Genomic DNA, 8433 nt, shown 5'->3' on the forward strand with positions numbered 1-8433 from the left:
AAAAAAAAAAAAAAAAAAAAAAAAAAAAAGTTCAGTGAATGGTTCTAGATTAAAGAGGCTGAAGAGATATAACAATTAAGTGTGACATCTGATCCTTGATTGGATTATGATTTTTTCAAAAGCTATGAAGGACATATGGGGACAACTGAAGAAAACTGAACACGGACTACATATTAGAAAGTAAGATTGTATCAATAATATTTTGTATGATTAGACTGTGGTTCTGTGGGAGAATGCCCTCATTTTCATATGTATAGACATATGTAGGATTGAAGTGTCCTGACAGCTAAACTAGTATTCAAATGTTCCAGCAACAAACAAACAAACAAACCACACCAGAGAGTTAAAGCAAATAAGGTAAATGTTAACAACTGGGGGATTTAGATAAAGAGTATATAGATATTTTTGCAACTTTTCTATAGGTTTGAAATTTATTCAAAATAAAAAGTTGGTTAAAAAAAAAAGAAATAATATTAGCAATACTTATGTAGCCCTTACTTTGTGCTATAGATACTCTTCCAAGCACTTTACACAGAGTAATTCATTTAATCTTCACAATACCCTGCATGATATATTATATTAGCTGCATTTTACACATGAAACAATAGAGGTTCATAGAGGTTAAGTGATTTGACTGAAGTCAACAGTCAGAATGGAGTAGAGTTGGGATTCCAACTAGAGCCTGTGCAACTTAACCTCTCTGCTCAGCTTTTATTGGGCATATCCTAGTTGTCATCGTCTTCTGAGGGCGTGGAAGAGGTTGTCCATCACACCTCAATAACTCAAACACTTTAACGTTCTTCTTTATATTAACTTGAAATTTATTCCCTGATGGATTTTACCCATTTGTTCTGTTTCTACAGTGGGTCCATCCAGAGCAAATCACTCTTTCCTCCACTAGAATGTAAGCTCCACAAGAATTAAGAATCGGTCGTGTTCACTACTGTGTTCCCATGTTGGAAAAATACCTCCTGGCACACGGCAGGAACTCACTAAATATTTATCGAATGAATGAATGAATGAATGAATGAACAACAGCCTTTCAAATATTTGAGGTCAACTGCTGGAAATTTTCACTCTCTGTTGAAAACCTTCCTAGTCCTTTCAATTGTTCCATTAATATTCTAGTCACTGTCCTCTAAATAATTCCAGTTTTTCTAGCGTTAAGGGTTGTTCCCGGAACTGAAAACAGTACTCTAGAGTTCACTGACCACCACCACTTTCCTTGTTTCAGATGATTTCCTTCTTTTAATTGAGCCCAAGGAATCACAACAGTTTTGAGTGGCATATTGTAAACACTACAGAAAAGTTTTACCGGCAAAGACAGTGGGCTAAACATACATGTTAACTATTGCTCTGTCCTAGGCTCCACTAAAACAACAGTAAAGGATTTTTTTTTGTTGCTTAAGCCCCTGAGAACAAAGGTAATGAGAGATAAGGAAATAGTAATAACGTTTTAGAAGCTGGAAAGCAGATGAACAAATGGTAACTGACTTATCCAACCTAAGAAAGATGAATCTTAAGCCAGCAGGGGGATCAGGTGACACTAAAGAATCCCCAAAGTTTCAGAAATTGGTGACATCAGTTACCTCTAGAAGGAGGGCTCAAGGTGCAGAGTGAAAACAGGGGGATTGGCCACAAATCTGTTTAAGACTTGAAATGTCTCTGTAGCCCTCCTTTACGCAGCAGAAACCTAAGGGTCTATTCTCCAGAGGGGTAACAGAGAAGGTCTCCAGACAGGGGTTACACCAGACACAGTTTGGGGCAGGGGTACCTTAATGAAAGGAGGACTAAATCGGATTGGAGGAAGATTAAATAAACGTTTCCATACTGACTGCCAAGTCCTATGCCCTCTTCCCCCACTCTGCTTATCTCTATCCTTCAGGTAAGAGTTTGGAAAGTCTTTCTCTGGAGAATCCAACTCGTCCAAAAGGAAAAACTTAGGAAAATGACAATGAGGGGTCCCCAAAGAAATGGCTGACTCCATAGCATGTAAACCCCACCTATGAGCTCAGAGTCTCCAATGAGCTTTAAAATACAAAAAAAAAAAAAAGAAATTTATCATTCATTGTAGCTAAATATACATAAGATAAAATTTTATCATATTAACTTTTTTTTTTTTTTTTTTTTTTTGCGGTACGCGGGCCTCTCACTGTTGTGGCCTCTCCCGTTGCGGAGCGCAGGCTCCGGACGCGCAGGCGCAGCGGCCACGGCTCACGGGCCCAGCCGCTCCGCGGCACGTGGGATCTTCCCGGACCGGGGCACGAACCCGCGCCCCCTGCATCGGCAGGTGGACTCTCAACCACTGCGCCACCAGGGAAGCCCCCATATTAAATATTTTTAAGTGTATAGTTCAGTGGCGTTAAGTACATTCACAATGTTATGCAATCATGACTACCATCCATCTCCAGAACTTTTTCATCACCCCAAAAGGAAATGTACTCATTAAACAGTAACTCCTCGTAAACCCCTCCCCTTAGTCCCTGTAAACTCTGTTCTACTTTCTGTCTCTATGAATTTGACTATTCTAAGTTCCTCATATAAGTGGAATCATATTATTTAACTTAGCATAATGCCTTCAAGGTTCATCCATGTTGTAGCCTGTGTCAGAGTTCCCTTCCTTTCTAGGACTGAATAATATTCCATTGATGGAGCAACACCAGACAAGAAACTATAGAGTTAAGGGAAAGCCTTATGTTAACTCATAGCCTAGAGAGAGTCCTCTACCTTCCCAAAGCCAGGATGATTTCTAAAACCTCCTTTCACAGCAGCACAGAGAAGCCACCCCAGGTTCTAATCTCTGCAGCAGCAGATGGATTTGCAAGACCCGACAGTAAAGGAGGGTAACCTTTGTAAACTGCATTCTATACGGTGTATAGATCTGCGCAGAAGCACACTGAGACAGCTAGCTAGGGCGGCACAAAGACAGCTGATGCAGGTCCTGGACCCTGAAGTCTGAGTTGTGAACAAACACATTAGCAAAGAGAGAGAGAACTCCTTGCTGCTGGGAGCACAGCCTTGATCTGGAACAACCACCCTGGCATGAACCACCACAGAGCACGAACGGGTGTTTAATACAGGAAATGACCACAGTGAGGTCGGCCATGGTCTGAGGACCCAGACCAAAGTGGAGATGTTTACACTAGTCCCCCTTTATAAAGCGTTTTTCCTGATCCCTATCAAAAGCAATGAGGTTCACATGAAAAATCTATAACGGCTACATCTTTATATTAATTGATGTTCTTTTTAAAAAAATGAATGAATTAATTAATTAATTTATTTTTGGACTGCGTTGGGTCTTCCTTGCTGTGTGCGGGCTTTCTCTCTAGTTGCAGTGAGCAGGGGCTACTCTTCGTTGCGGTGCGTGGGCTTCTCATTGTGGTGGCTTCTCTTGTTGCGGAGCACGGGCTAGAGCGCGCGGGCCTCAGTAGATGTGGCGCATGGGCTCGTTTTTCCTGATCCCTATCAAAAGCAATGAGGTTCACATGAAAAATCTATAACGGCTACATCTTTATATTAATTGATGTTCTTTTTAAAAAAATGAATGAATTAATTAATTTATTTATTTTTGGACTGCGTTGGGTCTTCCTTGCTGTGTGCGGGCTTTCTCTCTAGTTGCAGTGAGCAGGGGCTACTCTTCGTTGCGGTGCGTGGGCTTCTCATTGTGGTGGCTTCTCTTGTTGCGGAGCACGGGCTAGAGCGTGCGGGCCTCAGTAGATGTGGCGCATGGGCTTAGTTGCTCCGCGGCATGTGGGATCTTCCCAGACCAGGGCTTGAACCCGTGTCCCCTGCGTTGGCAGGCAGATTCTTAACCACTGCGGCACCAGGGAAGCCCCTTCGGCAAGCACTTGAAACGCAATCGCACTTGAGACCTGCTCTCCCCACCCTGGACTGCGCCCTGCGTCTGCAGCTACACAGGGCTGGGGTGTGGGTGGGGATGGAAGTGAGGCATTATAAACCAGATTTGAAGAAATAAATCATGTAAAATAGGTAACCAACAAGGACCTACTTTATAGCACAGGGAATTATACTCAATATTCTGTAATAACCTACAATGCAAAAGAATCTGAAAAAGAGTATATATATATATATATATATATATATATAAAACTGAATCACTTTGCTGTACACCTGAAACTACAATAACACAACATTGTAAATCAACTATACTTCAATAAAAGAAGAAAAAAAGAAATAATCATGGCACAAACTGTTTATCTTGAACCGTTTAAATATAATTTAAACATTAGCAATTTAGTGTAATAATTTCCCTGCAACATAGTTCTGGGAGGATCCTAGAACCAAATTCTCGAAATCTTCTCAGAATCAGAGAACTTAAGTTATGCCAGCAGCCACTCATCTTCCAGAAATATGCTACAATGTTGTTTCTCAAACTCCAGCTGTGCATAAAGATCACTCTGAGAGCTTAGTAAACAGACTTCTGGGCCCTCACCCCAAAAGATTGTGATTCAGTAGATCTGGAGCTGGCACAAAGATCTTCATTTCTAGCAAGTTCCAAGGTGACATTTATGCCGCTAGTCTGAGGATCACGCTTTAAATAGTACTGTTCTACAGCATTAGAAAATATTGTCCAACAAGTTCTCTTTGAGATGTCTTCATACTTTGCATGATTTTCTATCCCCCCTTTTCCTCTTTTACTTCTTTGCAACCTTCTTGTGTTCTTCCTTTTCCTCTCCCTGCCCTCTAAATATGGATATGCTGCAAGATTAAAACTTTGCTTCTTATCTCCTTGCCTTTCCTTCCATTATACGTTCAATAACTACTCATTGAGAATCTACTAATTGTTAAGCTGGCTCTAGGTACCATGTAAGGCAAAACCAGTAAGATCCATGCCCTTTGCTCCCATATTATCTTCTCTGTGAAAATTTTCTCAGAACGTTCTCACAAACATGACCATCTCTTCCTTTGCTTTCCCATAGCTCTTTATTTGTTTCACTCATCTGGCTTTTATTTCATACTTTCTTGGTTGGGAATTCCCTGAAACAGTATCCCAAATCTTGATTGCAAACAGGATCTGGACTGGGCAAAACTCTCTCAACCTCCAATTTTGATTGTGTCACCAATCCATATTTAATCTTCCATTCAAAAGTAAGGTTTAATAACTATATGAGCCTTGTAATTGATCAGAAAATTGTGCCAATCTTTTCAATACAACACCATCTTATACCAATACAAATATACATTGGAGTTATGCAAAATTTCGATTAATATTTGGAGATGTTGCAAGATGACAGGGAAAGTGAAACAAAATTCCACTTCTAAGCATGTTAGCGCAAGGCAAATATTTGCTGCGTTCACTTTTACCTAATTCAGTTCAATCAACATGTATGGACAAATCACAATATGCACAATGCCGTTCTACTGTACCTGCGTGTGTTTTCTTTTCCCCTCTAGCCTGTGTCACGCCTCTTCAATGGGGGGTGGGGGGGTACATGTAAATTGGCCTTGCTGCCTCCACCCAGTATTGTGGCCACAATCAATGACCACAGTGCTCAGCTCTGTGGATGTGTGTGGTTAAAGAGGATAGAAGTGGGGGGAGCTGGGGAGAACATTTTCACATAACGCTTCGGTAAATATCGGTGGAAACCTCTCTGAGCTATCTCTGTCCTGTCCTCCAGACTTCCTTCTCTGTGATATAAAGTGCTCACATAAGCAGTCAGAGCTGTGACGGAAATCCAAGGCTGACCTGATTTACTAAGTCTTCAAATGTTGACCTCTCCTGGGCAAATAAGTAGAGCAGGAGGGCATTTGGATAAGAAAAATAAAGAGGAGCCATGAGCAAAGCAGTAGATCTTTGGAATCAAACAATTTAACATAGAATGAATACCAAGCATTTCCTGGGGAAGGAAGGAAGTGTGATTCTGCCTATCCACTAACCTTAGGACCATACCAAATTTAGACTATCCTCATCCCTTTCGCATTGTAGCGGAGACATATCACACTCACATTCAACTTACACACACTCAACCACGTGTTTGCAGAAAACAACAGCCACAGCAACCATAGCTCTCACACAACATGGCCCCAGATGCAGGCCATCTACTTCATCTGCTGCTCAAGAAACAGAGATGTGTTTTAGTAATGGGAAAAAAACACCTGGCTATATTGGCTCCATTGAAAGATGGTATATGATATATGCAAAGCATGCATACTGTTCTTCATGGGTGATTTAGGGGACCTTCTTTTGTGGAAAAACAGCTGATGTCTCAGTGCCCCTGGGGCTTCCATAGGCAGCTGTGGAATTAGGCCAGTGGCTTCAGAGACTGCTCTTCTAGACCACTGGCTGATGAGAGCATGAGGAAGGCTAGGTCTCTGTGGAAAGCACCTTCCCCTCCCTTTCTATCCTGCACACTCCTCCCTCTCCCCTCCTTCCCATTTCTCCTATCAGAGAACTTTCCTCACCTCACAAGATGGGGCAGCGGAGGTGATGCAGTGAAGACTTCATTGACAGGGGAAGTTGGTACTGTGCCCTTTGGGTGGGAGCTTTCACCCCAGATAAACTGTGCGGACCCCTCAGGGCTCATAAGTCCCCGTGTAATACAATAGCTACTTCCGGCTAAGCATCATCACAGCTTGGTGGTTCCCTAAACATGAGAGACCTTGGGTTGTCCTCACTGTAAATTCAAGCTTGGGACTATTTCTAGGCAGGACACTATTGGAGACTATTTTTGTCTATGTCAAACAGTAGCCCTTCTTCTAGCTGAATGATTACCAGGTTTTAAGAGGATAGAAGTTATACTTATTTTTATTGTTGTGCAGAATTATGGAGAAAATGTGTAATTAGAAGAAAAGTCCTTATCTCCTGAAAGAAAATGGGCGGCAAGGGCAAAGTGGGAACTCAGGGTACCGGGGCAAGTTGCTAATCCATCGGGGGAGCGTTGTGACTGCTCCAGAGGAACGAGGTCACCAGGAAAACCTTTGCTGAGAAACTAAATTAAGAATAAGGTCCCCATTGTTTGTCTTACAGTGGCCAGAGTTCATGAGTGTCTTGCTTTGTCCCCAGGGGCTCTGTTTCTCCACTCTAGGCCAGCTCTGATGAAGAGGAAGCCATATATCTTCTAAGAATATTTCTGTCTTGTGCTTAACTCAGTAACATTAACAGAGGGAAATGAGGTTATGTGAACTTCCCATGGATATTTGGATGGGAGTGACTCAGTTGATACAAAGGATTCCCTGTGAAACACATCCAAATAAATAGAGTCCAGTTGATTCTTGTGATTCCCTTAGGTTTCACCAGCTCAGGAAAGAGGAAAGAATATCCTAAGAGATAGTGACTCCATAACTATATGCAGATGGCCAAAACACATGGTATGAGATGCTCCCACAAAAATAAAACAGTGTAAAGATCTTCCACTGCAAATGGATTAGATGTGGAATATTTTAATGATAGAGTCATTTCTGGTGCAAATAGCTTCCTCATTGTTCTACTTTCCAAATAAAAGGTTATTCTTGTTGGTAGCTAGTGCGTGCTAGTTTCAAAACCTACCTTATCTTTAAAATCTTCCAGAGCAGAAAATTGATAGTAATGAGGAAAATCAACTCTGAGGCAAAATAGTTTAGATTCACTCAGAATTTAGCAAATGTGAAAATTAGTACATTTTAAAAAGAAATCTAGCCGTTTAATCCTAGAAACAAACTTCTTACAATCCCCCATACACACACACACACACACACACACACACACACACACACACACACACACACACTCTTATTAGATTTCTACTTTTCAGGAAGTGTTCATTATAGCCCATAGAAAATATTCAACCTTAACACAGGGAAAAGCAAGTCACTTCCCTCAGCAAGGGATTAGAATAGGATACACGTTCCCATTTTTGGACCTAGGGAAGAATCAGTTTTGGTCTCCTCTCTGAAATATGAGTGAAATTTGAGTGTCTAAGGGGCAAGGTAGAGCCACAGGGGACGCTAAATTGGAGAGAAGACAAATATCTTTGACATTGCTAGGTAGGTTCTATCTGCCTTTGGAATCACCTGAGACACAGAATCCTTGACTACCCTTCTTCAGTTCTTATCCAATCTGTTACCATATTTTTTGTATTTATCTCTTTCCTTTAATTTTCGATTCATCCCTCAGAGTGATGAGCCAATGCCTTTAAAATAGTAGTTATTCAATAAATATTCCACAGACGAATGGATTTTTCTCATTCACTTCTAGGCTTCCAGTGCTTGTTCAGCTCTATCTCTCAACAGCTATCGGTGTGCAGGAAGTTTAGAAATACCACTACGGCAGTTACTACAGGAATTACTTCTCCTGCTTCTTTAACAGCTGGGGCGTTATATACTAGAGTGGGTTACTCAAACCTGAAATTACTTACCATAAAAAAATGTGGCTTGGGGGCTTCCCTGGTGGCGCAGTGGTTGAGAATCCGCCTGCCGATGCAGGGGATACGGGTT

Source organism: Physeter macrocephalus, chromosome 18, assembly GCF_002837175.3.
Source record: "Physeter macrocephalus isolate SW-GA chromosome 18, ASM283717v5, whole genome shotgun sequence".
Classification (NCBI taxonomy): Eukaryota; Metazoa; Chordata; class Mammalia; order Artiodactyla; family Physeteridae; genus Physeter; species Physeter macrocephalus.